The sequence below is a fragment of the Mus musculus genome, chromosome 15 (genome assembly GCF_000001635.26).
Source record: "Mus musculus strain C57BL/6J chromosome 15, GRCm38.p6 C57BL/6J".
Taxonomy (NCBI): domain Eukaryota; kingdom Metazoa; phylum Chordata; class Mammalia; order Rodentia; family Muridae; genus Mus; species Mus musculus.
In genome coordinates this window covers 27,635,314-27,650,147 of record NC_000081.6, presented here as the reverse complement: position 1 = coordinate 27,650,147, position 14,834 = coordinate 27,635,314, and the positions used below count along the sequence as shown (strand labels likewise).

The 14,834-nt window shown below is 43.4% G+C and overlaps 1 pseudogene; it reads right to left on the bottom strand.

Moving 5' to 3' along the window:
- Positions 1-13,249: 13,249 nt before the first annotated feature.
- On the bottom strand, positions 13,250-13,686 carry Gm46506 (annotated as a pseudogene).
- Positions 13,687-14,834: the final 1,148 nt, after the last annotated feature.

Here is a 14,834-nt window from a genome sequence, read left to right as displayed (position 1 = left end):
AGTGAAATGATTCCTAGGGATGTTGTGCTATATTCATAGTTCACTGGCCCAGTCATCTTTAGAAAGACTTCATCTGAAGCTCATGGCAGCAGAATCTGAGACCCACAGCCAAAGCTTAGGCAGAGAGAAGGCCTAGGTTGGAGGTCTCCACCAGGCCTCTTTCCTTGGAACTTGGGGTACCTTATAAGAGGAGGAGGAGATATGGTGGGAATCAGATGGTCCTAGGACACCAGGAGAATGTGGCCCTTGGAAGCAACTAAGCAGGACTCATGGAGTCTCACACAGACTGAAGCAGCAGTTACAGAGCCTGCACAGGTCTGTGCTACGTCCTCTGCATGTATGTGATGGTTGTTGGCTTGGTGTTTCTGTGGGATTTCTGGCAGTGGGAGTGGAGATGTCTCTGACTCTTTTGCCATTTCTTGGGGACCCTTTTCCTCCTTCTGGGTTCCCTCTCCTAGCCTTGATGTCGGGATTTGTGCCTGGTCTTATTGCATCTTGTTGTGCTGTATTGTGTTGACTCTGGGGGGCGGGGGGCAGCTCTTTGGGGGTGGGGTGGGACTGGGGATAAAGTGTATCTGGCAAGTGGAGGAGGTGCTGGGAGGAGTGGAGGAACCGGGGCTGCAGTTGGGATGTATTGTGTAAGAGAAGAATAAAAACAGAGTTGTGTTCCCCTTAGTGCATGGCGGGATAAGTAAATGGATCTAACGAGTGAGCACTGAGTGTGTTTATCCAGCACTCACATCAAGTTGAGAAAGTGTCTTTTTAACTCTTAGGATCCTATTCTGGAAATGTGTTTTCCAAATTGCAGTTGCCCCCACCCCCAAACACACAGCCTATGCGTTTAAAGGAAATGTTCTCCCTCTAACTAAGAACACCCTTCATGTGCCCAGGCGCAGAAACATGGTCACTCAGACTGTCCAAAGCTTTGGGAAAAGATGACAATTATGATATCCGAGGACTATGGCCCTAGTGTTCTGGATGTCTGGTACAGTAGCAGTCATAAGATACTCTGCCAGAATTCACTGCTACTAAAAGAAAGAAAAAGAGGAATTTCAATAACTTAATTAAATTTGAATGAAAAAAATGGATATTGTTACTACAGGAACAAGGGTAGTTACGGGAACTGAATGATACAGATACAGTCTGTCTTAGGGTCCTGCATGTTAGCAGAGTCTAATGGAAACCCAAAGCTGATAAAGCAGTTTTTATTACTCTATCTTTCAAATAAATATATGGGTGTGGTGCGTACGCCTTTAATCCCAGTACTTGGGAGGCAGAGAGAAGCGAATTTCTGAGTTTGAGGCCAGCCTGGTCTACAGAGTGAGTTCCAGGACAGCCAGGGGAACATAGAGAAACCCTGTCTCGAAAAATTTTTAAAAATCAAATAAATATATAAAAATTATTGTATCACAAGCAATGGAGAGTGGTAGAAAGTGTAGCTTAAGATGCAGAATGGAGCCAAGTATGAAGAGTGCAGAATGTCACATCAGTAAAAACCAAAGACTTGGCCATTTGACTTTTGAAGAATGGCAGATGGAAACTTAGGAGATAGGATCAGACAGAGGCGAAACAGCAGGGGCTGGGAACCAGAGAGCTTGGCCGTTTTAACCTAGATTGGAAACCTGAAGAGATCTGAAATCCCCAGGGGGATTGAGCCTCTGGACACATTATCTTGACTAGGTTAACTGAAATACCCCATTGTGGGTAGCACCTTCTGAGACCCCATCCTTAGCTGTATCAAGAGGGAAGAAGGCAGCTGAGGGAATGTATCCATTACTCGCTGCTTCTTGATAGTGGATACTATGTAACCAGCTGCCTCCCGCTGCCAGGATTTCCCAGTACTCTGGAACCCTGAGCCAGCCGCTTAGTCAGGTTATTTTTATCACCAGCAGAATTTTGGGTTTTAGTTTTACAGTTGGGAGTCTTCCCAAGTGGTTCACAGGAATCTGGTGAGGTGTGCACAGGGCAGGAAACAGATACCCTTCAAGAAAAGAAGACAGCAGCCCTGGGGCTCATCTTGAACCTGTTGATCAGTGCTGCAGGTTTTTGGTAAAGGAGGTTATTTTGTTCCTCTACCAATTGTTTCATAGTAGGAAACTGGATAAATGAACTTCTTCTGGGTTCTTTCTATACAGAAAGAGAAGTTTTGTCTGTGGTTCGTTACCCTGGACTCTGAAAAAAACAAAAACAAAAACAAAAACAAAAAAAACAAAGCAAAAACAAAATGTTTTTAGGAACCAGATCTTATGGTGCCCCCTAGTGTCCATTATTTGAATTACTCACAAATACACCATATGTACTCTAAAAATAATTTATTCAAGGGAATTGCCATGAGCCAGTGAAGTCAAAGGTTACTTTAAGCCTAATGCATTCTGTAAAACTGTATAACCCTGTGGAGCCGAAAGGTAAATAGACTTCCTGCCAGAAGAGTCAGAGAAGTCCAGGTCTGAACAGCGAGACAGTATATTAACAAAGCTGCATGAACTACAAAATGCCGGGCAAATGTTAGACATAGTTATTATTTTACAGTTACCGGTCCAGACCTTTGCTACAGTGTTGCTGTGTCACTGACATAAGATAAAGCAAGTCCCACCCTAGCATGATTTATTCACAAAAAGTTGAGCTACTGAAGAGTCCGTAGTCAAGAGTCTGGCATTTATTTTATCCTGATGAGGGGACAGAAGTGGCATGTAGGAGCCTCTTCTGCTAAGAAGCGGTCACAGCTGGACCAACAGGGTAACTAAAAGCAGGGTGGATGCTGACATATTTGACTTTACTTTATGTCTGTCAAATTTATTTACTTTTATATATGTGTACACTGTAGCTGTTTTCAGACACACCAGAAGAGGGCATCAGATCCCATTACAGATGGTTGTGAGCCACCATGTGGTTGCTGGGAATTGAACTGCAGACCTCTGAAAGAGCAGTCAGTGCTCATAACTGCTGAGCCATTTCTCCAGCCCCGTGTCTGTCTTCTTTATTTTTGCTGAATCCACATAAATACATCATTGCCCCTAACCTTTGCTCTGCAGTGACCTTGGATGACAGGACCGAGCCTTACAATGATGAACAGTGATTCGTGAGTGTAAGGCTGTGCCCTGGAGCAGAAGTGGTCATCTTCTGAGAACCAGATTGAACTTCTCAAGTGGGGAAAGCCATGATGTCTTCTCAGACCAATTTAGAAAACTGGAAACGAGGCTGCAACCAACCAACCACACCTTTATAGGAACGGCTTTGAAGTGGAAACTTAAGGGTTCTTTGGAGAGTAAGTTGTGTTGGATGGTGTTTTGCTGGGGCAAACACATGAAGGAGTTCTTGGAGTGCTTTCCTGAAGTGGACACAGGTGAAAGACTAAGGCAGACCTATGAAGGAAGACCTCACTGAAGTAGACACAGGAGAAAGGGTGTGATGCTAAAGCAAGCACGTGAAAGCACGCGTGATGAAGGATACTCTGCTAACAACACACACGTATCGGTCGGCCTTACATTGCGTAGTTGAGCTGCATTTGTTGGAACTCCATAGAGAAAAACGCACCAAAAAACTTATGGTGGCTTGCCTTGGCTCCCCCCCCCCCCACAACCCCACCCCCGGTTCTGGGCTGATTGGCAGAGTGATGTCAGCTGAGACAGGTACATGTGCTGAGGCAAGACCTATGCTGAGGAAGACATGTGGAGGACCCGTGATGTTTGGAGGGTATAAATAGGACTCAAAAAAACGTGATGGAGACAGAGCTTGGCTTGCTGGTACAGCTCGCTGTGCAACGTTTGTGGGTCTTGAGTCTGCTGATCCTCGCTTTCCTGAGAGAAGCACAGCTGAGAACTCTTAGTGATCCTGCTGGTCCCTCCTGCTAACTCAGAGCCGAGGCTGAGGCCTGGCTGTCTCTGCTAGGTCAAGCCACCACTACTGATTCCCATTTGATATCCCGATTCTACCAAACTGGACTGCTGGCGTATCCTTGAAGTGCTTGCGAGTGGATCGAACTGTGGCTGCTGACCTGTGGACTGAACTGCTGATTTCCAGACAACGTAGAGGGGAGCTACTCCAAAGAACCTTTCTAAACAGGTCCATCCTGCCCTCTGCCCCCATATCCTTTCCTTCCCACTACCTCTGGCGGGAGGTGGGCTAGCACGGATGTTAAAGCATTGAAGAACCACCGTTAAAAATAGGATTTGAAAAAATTAAAGCTATAGTGCTTCATTATCAGCAGGAATGCACCTGTGGCCTCACGCCTGCGCAGAACAGGGAGCAGAGAAGGGTGGGTGATGGAGCTCATCTGACATTTCTGCTCCGTTCCCCTTGTGTTCAGTCTAGATGCTCAGCCCACACTTAAGGCGGGCCAGAGTCTGGCTCTGGCAGCTCCAACAGAATAGGCTCAACCATCATTCCCAATATGCACATTAGAGAGATGAATAGTGTTGAGTGCCCAAGAGAGAGTTTGAGCAGTGTGACTATGCTTCTGTTGCTGCAGCGAAACACCATGACCGAAAAGCAAGTTGTGGAGGAAAGGGTTTATTTAGCTTATACTTCCATATTGCTGTTCATCACCAAAGGAAGTCAGGACACGAACTCACATAGGGCGGAAACCTGGAAATAGAGACTGATGCAGAAGCCACGAGACAGTGGTATTTACTGGATTGCTTTCCCCTGCTTGCTTTCTTATAGAACCCAGGCCCATCAGCTCAAGGATGGCACCACCCACAATGGGCAGGGCCCTTCCCCAGTTGATCAGTAATTGAGACAATGTGTTACAGCTGGATCTCATGGAGGCATTTCCTCAACTGAGGCTCCTCTCTGATGATGCTAGTTTGTTTCAAGTTGACACAAAACCAGCCAGTACAGTGACCATCCACTCAGAAGACAGATGAGAGGGTCTAATAACCTATCTTCAGGTCCACAGGAGCAGAAAGGGGATTGAGAGAACAAAAGACACACGCAATTAAGCTAGGGGTGTACTCCTTCGTGATTCTTAGTTTCACAGAACATGAGCAACTATAGACATGAGGGGAAGGCAACAGCCACCCTGGTTGGACAGTCTGACCTTGGGAGGATGGTGGGTAACATATTTTCCCACATTTACCTGTGCTCTGTAGGCTATAGTGCATTCTCAACATAGCTTTAGGTATGACATTTCCAAATCCATGCAAAGACTTATGCCAGATGAAACAGGCAGAAACACACACAAAGAGACAGAGACAGATGGAGAGAGAGAGAGAGAGAGCCTGCCTGCCTTCAGGTCATGATAGCCATCTGTGACTATGATCCAAGCACTTTGTTGTTGTTTAAAGACAGTATATCTGGCTGGCCTGGAACTCACAGAGATCTGTCTGCTTCTGCCTCTTGGGATGAAGGTGTGCACCACCATTGCCAGCTCAAGGACTTCTCAATGATTTCCTTTCCCTGGAGACTGGTTTCCTGGCTACCCAGCCTCATCTTTATCACACACTAGAACTAAGACTTCCCGGTGCTGTGGACATAAAGCAACAGCTGACCTTCTTGGGCAAAAGCACAATGCTTGTCTAAAATGGGGAGGCGCGCCTGTGCCTGATGAGAATTCCATGATTGTGAGATTGTCCCAGACTCAGGCTAAATTATAACAGGCTGCCTTCCCCAATAGCCATTCATTGTTTACCTCTGTGTCTAACCTAACTTCCAACTACCTGGTAAAACTTCAAATATGCTAACTTAACAGACTATTAGTTAGCATCAAGTCAAAAGCTAAGCATCTAGTCAGCTAGCATCTGAGATCTGTTGCTGAGGCTCCCTGCTTTGCTGTAACTTGCCTCTGGCATATTTGGAAAGTCGCTTGACTTACAAAGTGTGTGTGTGGGCCTGAGGTCAACTTCGGATGCCCTTCCTGAGGAACTACCCATGTTAGTTTATTTGTATGCTTGCTTGTTTGGAGACAGAGCCCACTAGGATATGGAATTGCTGATTAGGCTGGGCTAGAAGGGCAGCCAGCCCCCAGGGATCCATCTCTGCCATCCCAGGTCTGGCACAGGGATCACGAGCACGAACCTCCATGCCTACCTTTCTACATGGGTGCTGGGGACCGAACAGAAGTCTTCTCACTTACATGCCAAACACATGACCAACTGAGCTATCTCTCTACACCATGCCACCTTCTAATTATAAAAGTTAACCTAGCCGATTGCATACTGGAACATGAAAATTGAGGCACATGAATTTTCGTTTTCAGGACATGGTCACTCATATTTGACTCAGAAAGGCAGTGGAGTCACATGTACTAACAACCCCCTTGCAACACACAACAGTAAGAGCAAGGCTCATGTTCATTCCGTGTGTGTACAAAATGGGTTTCTAGTACTTGACACGCAGAGTGAGCTTTATAAATGTCCCTTCATTCACAAATGAGTTAGAGTATAGACCTAGGGCTGACCTTATGCTGTCTAAAGTGTAATCACTGAGTGTCTACCAAAAATGCTCTGGACAACTCTAGATGCTTAATTTTAAGACATGTAACTTATACGGTATATAAATGTTGGTACTTTTGTATTTGAAAATCTCTTATTACTTAAAATTGAAAGCTTATTATAACAATCAATATAGGAAATTTAAATAACACATTGCAACTTTTAACAATTGCTATATATACATACAATTTGTTGAGTACATCTCTCGGAAAATCTGTTGATGAATGCTACTTATTGTTGGGAACAAACAGAATTGGGTTACAATTCTATTCCTCTTTGGGGGGTTGAGAGATAAGTATTAAGGAACTCACAAACAGATGAAAATGGGGGCTTGCTTCAACAAAATCAGTTCTTTGAGTTTCTGAATCCCATGCTAAAAACACAGTCACTGGGGACAGGAAGAAGTTTCAATGGGCAAAGCGCTTACTGCGTAATCATGAAGACCTGAGTTCAGACCTTCAGCACCCAGGTGAAAAGCTAGGCAGGAGGCTGGAGAAGTGGCTTTGTGGTTCAGAACATTGGCTGCTCTTACAGGGACACCATGTTTGATTCCTAGAACCCATATGGAGGCTCACAACCATCTGTAATCCCAGGGCTGGAGGATGTGATGCCCTCTTCTGGCCTCAAGATGGCACCAGACACAGATGTGGTACACAGACAATACATGTAGGCAGAATCCAATACAATTTTTTAAGAAAAATTGTTGGGTGACCAGGCATGGTCGCCTGAACTCCCACATCTGGGAGGCAGAAACAGGAGGCTCCGAGGGGCTTACTGGCTTTAACCTAGCTTTCTTACTTACTCTTCTATTGCCATGACAAAACATCATGGCCAAGGCAACTCCTGAAAGAAGGGGTTTATTTTGAGGCTCATGGTTCAGAGGGTTAGAGTCCATGACCATCATGATGGGAAGCAGGGCACCAGGCAGGCATGGTGCTAGAGCAGTAGCTGAAAGCTTACATTCTGATTCAATAGGAATTGACTGGGCTTTTGAAACCCCAAATCCCACCCCCAGTGACACACCTCCCTCTCTAAGGGCATATATTCTAATCTTTCCCAAACAGCTCCATCAGCTGGGGACCAAGCATTCAAATATATGAGCCTATGGGGGCCATTATTATTCAAACCACCACATAAGCCAATTAGTGAGCCCCAGGTTCAGCGAAAAGCTCCTGGCTTCAAAAAAAACACCTGATTTCAACTTCCGGCCTCTATAGATATCCACAGTCACTCACACTGTGCACGCGCGCGCGCACACACACTCACACTCACTCCTTATTTTCACACAATATCATAGTAATTTGCCACTCTATTATTTTAACAATTTTAGATCCTTCAAATTTGTTGAAAGCAAGTTAGAGGCCAATCCTTGCCACAAAAAAAAAAAAAAAAAAAAAAAAAATCTGCTTTAGAATCAATCTTGTTTGCTTCTGAGAAGTGTCACCAGACAACCATTTGTGTTTAGTATCAATATTCAGCCCAAGTAGGGTACAAGGAAGGCACCCAGTCTTGCCATGAGTCTGTCACCCAGGCGATTAAGATGCCACCAGCATCTCTTACTTTGCACCATGGTTTGTCCCACAGAGACTCTCAAGAGCAAGCCATGTGCTGGTGACATTGAAGGCTGAAAACTGAGAGGTTAAATGGCCTACCCAAAGTCACACAGTTCTGTTTCTGCTACACATTAGCTTTATCGTCCCATGCTACAGTACATTTAATTGACATAGTAGTCAAGATATTTCATGTAAACACCAAAATACCCATGTCTAAGGGCAGAGAAGCCCAAGTCCAAAGGCAGGATTTTGATACCTGTTAGATCCTAGCTGCCCGCGGCTTCGAGTACAAATGCTATGAGATGCAATTATATATTCATTTTATTTTGAAAAACAAACAAACAAACAAGCAAAACCCTCAACTGGATACCCTTCTAAGGTCTAAACCAAGCAGGGAGTAATCAGACACATTAATGTAAAATCCAAAGTTCTTACTTTGTCAGAAATTTCTTGGTATGATTTTTTTTTAAGCGCTAAGACTGATAGCTTGCTTACCTTATCATCAGTGGCTATGTTGGAATAGTAGGGGGTGGGGCTGGGTCACAGGAAAACCCCCGACCTAATCCAAAGCTGCTGGAGGAGGAGGTTAAAGTTCCTGTAAGCAACACAGATATCCTCGCCCTTAGTTTCTTAGGAAATGGCTACAGTTCGCACCTCTGGCTTCTTCGGCGTTCTAGGGCAGAGTCTGATTCACAGACTTCCTTGCCACAGGAAACACGTGTCTGATCTTTAAAGGTGAGTGCAAGGAACTGTTTTGTGATCGTTTTTAACTGGCTGCAGTTGCTGTGACAGCCCTCTGTTCTGTGGCCTGGAACTAACACCAGGCTGACAACCGTTTCTGGTAGGGACTTTCTTCTTGGTTTCTGGTGGTGGGCCCGTCGCTGCGTCTTCTCACGGTAGACAGAGTAGGCTCCGGTGTCTTTGTCTCTTTGGGAGAAAAACAGCTTCATCATTTTGGAGCCCCTGCCCCCCCTTTACTTGATAATCTCAGCTAAACGTCGTCCCTGCCCTCACAGCCCTGACTCTCAGCAGTTCCATGGAGGATCAGGACTTTAGCATATGAACTTGGGAGGACCCAATCCTACCCATGGCACATACTCAGGTACAGGAGTATGACATTTCATTTTCAGTTTTCAAATAAATCAAGATTATATTCTGCCGCCGGGCGTGGTGGCGCACGCCTTTAATCCCAGCACTCGGGAGACAGAGGCAGGCGGATTTCTGAGTTCACGGCCAGCCTTGTCTACATAGTGAGTTCCAGGACAGCCAGAGCTATACAGAGAAAGCCTGTCTCAAAAAAAAAAAAAAAAAAAAAAAGATTATATTCTGCCTAGATAACTTCTAAGCCAAAGTTCTGTTTAGGTAGAACGGTTGAATCTTACTAGAGAGCCTCAAGTCCATGAATTACAATCATCACATCATTCTCTCCTCTAGGTAGGAAACTTTCATTTTCACAATAGAAATAGATTTCATTATGATCTAATGTTCTCCCAATAAAGAGGCCTGGGGAAGTTTTGGGGTTTCCAGGTAAACTAATACTATTGCAAGGTATGTTCCTTTTTAATTGAACACTTTCTTGTCATTTTTTTTTCCTGAATGATATTTTTCAGCTTCAGAACTACAAAGGCATAGGTTTTTGTTTGGTCATCTGGTCTTGTTTTTTTTTTTTTTTAATATTTTTTATTAGGTATTTTCCTCATTTACATTTCCAATGCTATCCCAAAAGTCCCCCATACCCTCCCCCCCCACTCCCCTACCCACCCACTCCCACTTTTTGGCCCTGGCGTTCCCCTGTACTGGGGCATATAAAGTTTGCATGACCAATGGGCCTCTCTTTCCAGTGATGGTCGACTAGGCAATCTTTTGATACATATGCAGCTAGAGACAAGAGCTCCGGGGTACTGGTTAGTTCATATTGTTGTTCCACCTATAGGGTTGCAGATCCCTTTAGCTCCTTGGGTACTTTCTCTAGCTCCTCCATTGAGGGCCCTGTGATCCATCCAATAGCTGACTGTGAGCATCCACTTCTGTGTTTGCTAGGCCCCGGTATAGTCTCACAAGAGAAAGCTCTATCAGGGTCCTTTCAGCAAAATCTTGCTAGTGTATACAATGGTGTCAGCGTTTGGAGGCTGATTATGGGATGGATCCCCAGGTGTGGCAGTCTCTAGATGGTCCATCCTTTCGTCTCAGCTCCAAACTTTGTCTCTGTAACTCCTTCCTTGGGTGTTCTGTTCCCAATTCTAAGAAGGGGCAAAGTGTCCATACTTTGGTCTTCGTTCTTCTTGAGTTTCATGCATTTAGCAAATTGTATCTTATATCTTGGGGATCCTAAGTTTCTGGGCTAATATCCACTTATCAGTGAGAACATATCATTTGAGTTCTTTTGTGATTGGGGTACCTCACTCAGGATGATACCCTCCAGGTCCAACCATTTGCCTAGGAATTTCATAAATTCATTCTTTTTAATAGCTGAGTAGTACTCCATTGTGTAAATGTACCACATTTTCTTTTTTTTTTTTTTTTTTTTTTTTTTTTCCATTTTTTATTAGGTATTTAGCTCATTTACATTTCCAATGCTATACCAAAAGTCCCCCTTACCCACCCACCCCCACTCCCCTACCCACCCACTCCCCCCCTTTGGCCCTGGTGTTCCCCTGTACCGGGGCACACAAAGTCTGCGTGTCCAATGGGCCTCTCTTTCCAGTGATGGCCGACTAGGCCATCTTTTGATACATATGCAGCTAGAGTCAAGAGCTCAGGGGTACTGGTTAGTTCATAATGTTGTTCCACCTATAGGGTTGAAGATCCCTTTAGCTCCTTGGGTACTTTCTCTAGCTCCTCCATTGGGAGCCCTGTGATCCATCCATTAGCTGACTGTGAGCATCCACTTCTGTGTTTGCTAGGCCCCGGCATAGTCTCACAAGAGACAGCTACATCTGGGTCCTTTCAGTAAAATCTTGCTAGTGTATGCAATGGTGTCAGCATTTGGAAGCTGATTATGGGGTGGATCCCTGGATATGGCAGTCTCTACATGGTCCATCCTTTCATCTCAGCTCCATACTTTGTTTCTGTAACTCCTTCCATGGGTGTTTTGTTCCCACATCTAAGGAGGGGCATAGTGTCCACACTTCAGTCTTCATTTTTCTTGAGTTTCATGTGTTTAGGAAATTGTATCTTATATCGTGGGTATCCTAGGTTTTGGGCTAGTATCCACTTATCAGTGAGTACATATTGTGTGAGTTCCTTTGTGATTGTGTTACCTCACTCAGGATGATGCTCTCCAGGTCCATCCATTTGGCTAGGAATTTCATAAATTCATTCTTTTTAATAGCTGAGTAGTACTCCATTGTGTAGATGTACCACATTTTCTGTATCCATTCCTCTGTTGAGGGGCATCTGGGTTCTTTCCAGTTTCTGGCTATTATAAATAAGGCTGCTATGAACATAGTGGAGCATGTGTCCTTCTTACCAGTTGGGGCTTCTTCTGGATATATGCCCAGGAGAGGTATTGCAGGATCCTCCAGTAATACTATGTCCAATTTTCTGAGGAACTGCCAGACTGATTTCCAGAGTGGTTGTACAAGCTTGCAATCCCACCAACAATGGAGGAGTGTTCCTCTTTCTCCACATCCTCGCCAGCATCTGCTGTCACCTGAATTTTTGATCTTAGCCATTCTGACTGGTGTGAGGTGGAATTTCAGGGTTGTTTTGATTTGCATTTCCCTGATGATTAAGGATGCGGAACATTTTTTCAGGTGCTTCTCAGCCATTTGGTATTCCTCAGGTGAGAATTCTTTGTTTAGCTCTGAGCCCCATTTTTAATGGGGTTATTTGATTTTCTGGAGTCCACCTTCTTGAGTTCTTTATATATATTGGATCTTAGTCCCCTATCTGATTTAGGATAGGTAAAGATCCTTTCCCAATCTGGCCTTTTTGTCTTATTGACGGTGTCTTTTGCCTTACAGAAGCTTTGCAGTTTTATGAGGTCCCATTTGTCAATTCTCTTGTTTTTTTTATTTTATGTGTTTATATGAACATTCCATAAACCCAATTGGAGGGGAGAGGTCTTTCAAACTAATGAATGGTTATTCCTAGAATAGTTAATTTCTAAGTGAAACTAACAGTGCTTCCTGTAAAGGCTGAGTATTATACAGCAACCTGTGAGACAAGAATACACTGAAAAGTACCTTTCTGGTCAGTACTTTAGATATTGATGTACAGAATACACTTAAGATCTATTTTTTCATTGCTGTGGCTTTGGGGAAGTCCACAGGCTACAAAATAGAGCTTTAACTGTGCAGTAAGAGTTTATATTGAAAAGTGGTAGCAGGGCATCCAACTTTTACTAAATTGCTTAAAGAGAATTCAAAGGCAACAACGAGAACATTATAATAACCCAACAGTGTTCTTTGTGAACAGTAATTATAACTAGTAGTTAAAAATCTCAGTGAAAAGAACTTGAGATCTTTTACAGATTAGCTACTCTAAGCAAGACCCCTCCAGTAGCTTCATTAATTGAAGGTAATTCCTAGTATCAGCTACCAAGTACTTACAAATGATAATATCATCATGTTACCTACAGTTAATGTGATCCAGAGAAAACTGAAATCGGGGTCATCTTTAGCAGTGATGTTATATAGGCTTTTACTCAAGGTCACAGTATTTTTTTATATTATTACTTACTCACTTTGGCAAAAGAATAAGCTAGTTGTATCACAGTTGATGGAACCTTAAAATATTTTAAAATTACATTTATTTATTATATGTATTCATGTGTAAATGTGCTTTGTAGACATCAGAGGACATGTCACAGGAGTCAGTTCTCTCCGTTTACCTTAGGGATCCTGGGATCGAACTCAGGTCATCAGATCTGATGGCAAGTGATCTTACCTGATGAACCATCTCGGTGGTCCTGGCCTTTTTTCTCATGATGAACTCTTAAAAAACAATCAACTTATTTTTTTGATTTACTTAGTCCAAAACCACATACAGCCAATAATTTCATAATGTCAGTAAAAAAAAAGTTCTCAATAACCATGCCGAAGAATCATATGCTGCTGCTGCTGCTGCTTCTTCTTCTTCTTCTTCTTCTTCTTCTTCTTCTTCTTCTTCTTCTTCTTCTTCTTCTTCTTCTTCTTCTTCTTCTTCTTCTTCTTCTCCTTCTCCTTCCTCTTCCTCTTCCTTTTCCTCCTCTTCCTCCTCCTCTTTTTTCTTCTTCTTTTTTTTAACAGTCCATCATGAAGGCTTTTTACTTATGCTTTACATTTAAAATAAGAATCCCAGGATTTTCCTTCCTGTATGTTTTTGTCTTGCCTCTTCATGGTCCATGATGCCAGCCGAGGTTGTCAGCGCAATAAAACCAAACTGCCGCGCTGGGAGCAGATAGTTCTGCCATTTCTCTAGGTCCTTGAGTTGGACATCAAACCTAGGACTTATAATTCCACACTTGTTCAACCTTCCTCTGAGGTTCACAACCATCTTCCCAGCTCTGTGATCATGAGTGATCGAGAATTCACCAGTGTACCCATGCTTCATCATCACAGTTAAGAACAGAACGATGACATTAGAACACAGCCTGATGAGGGCCATTTGCCTCTCTTCTCAGTGTTGTTCATGCTCTTGAGACATCCGCCAGAACATTCATTTGCACCATGGTGGTGGCGAGGGAAGATGGCAGAAAGAGACACATGCATACTTCTACATATATATTAGTAGTAGAGTAGAACACGCACAAATAGAACTTTTAAAAGGTGAAATGAAGTTGAAATAATCAACATTTAAGTTCTAAGCTGGGTGTCTTGGCAAACACCTGCAATCCTAGCACTTGGGAGGTATAGGCAACATTCATTCCCAAGTTACTCTTGAGCTACACAGTGGAGTTTGGGTCCAGCCTGGGCTCCAAAAGGTCCTGTTTCAAAAAAGCTGAAAATAAGAAAATTAAAGGAAGTATATGACAAGAACACAAATGGATGTGTTTTTTGTTTGTTTGTTTGTTGTTTTGTTTTGTTTTTTCGAAACAGGTTTCTCTGTGTAGCCCTGGCTGTCCTGGAACTCACTTTGTAGACGAGGCTGGCCTCGAACTCAGAAATCTGCCTGCCTCTGCCTCCCGAGTGCTGGAATTAAAGGCATGCGCCACCATGCCCGGCCAAATGGATGTGTTTTAATGACAGCAAACATGACATTCAAGCATGAATATTTTAGCATTAGAGCAAACTGGGTGGGAAGCATATGAGAATTCCAAGAAATACATATTTCTTGTAAATAAAAAAACTCTTTTGGAGACTTTTGGTTTTTAACATTTTATGACATGGTTATTTGAGTTTGATTTTCTTAAATAGAATAGACTCAGGCCAGCAAGGTGGCTCAGTGGTTAATAAAAGTGTCTGGAGACCTGAGTTTGGTTCTCTCGGATCCACATAAAGGTTCAGACAGTGGACTCCATTAAATTCTCAGTTAGTTCCATATGCATGTGTGTCCCTGTACATAATACTACCATATAAATATATACACCATAAATAAAAGTTTAAAAAGTACAATAGAAGCCGAAGCCGGGCATGGTGGGCGCACGCCTTTAATCCCAGCACTCCGGAGGCAGAGGCAGGCAGATTTCTGAGTTTGAGGCCAGCCTGGTCTACACGTCAGCCAGGGCTACACAGAGAAACCCTGTCTCGAAAAAACCAAAAAACCAAACCAAACCAACCAACCAACCAACCAAACAAAAAAACCAAGATGAAAAGTACAATAGATTTTAAAGAACAGTTTTTTTTTTTTATAAGAAATATGTATTTATGTATTTCCTGGAGTTCTCATATGCTTCCCATCCAGTTTGCTCTAATGCTAAAATGTTCAT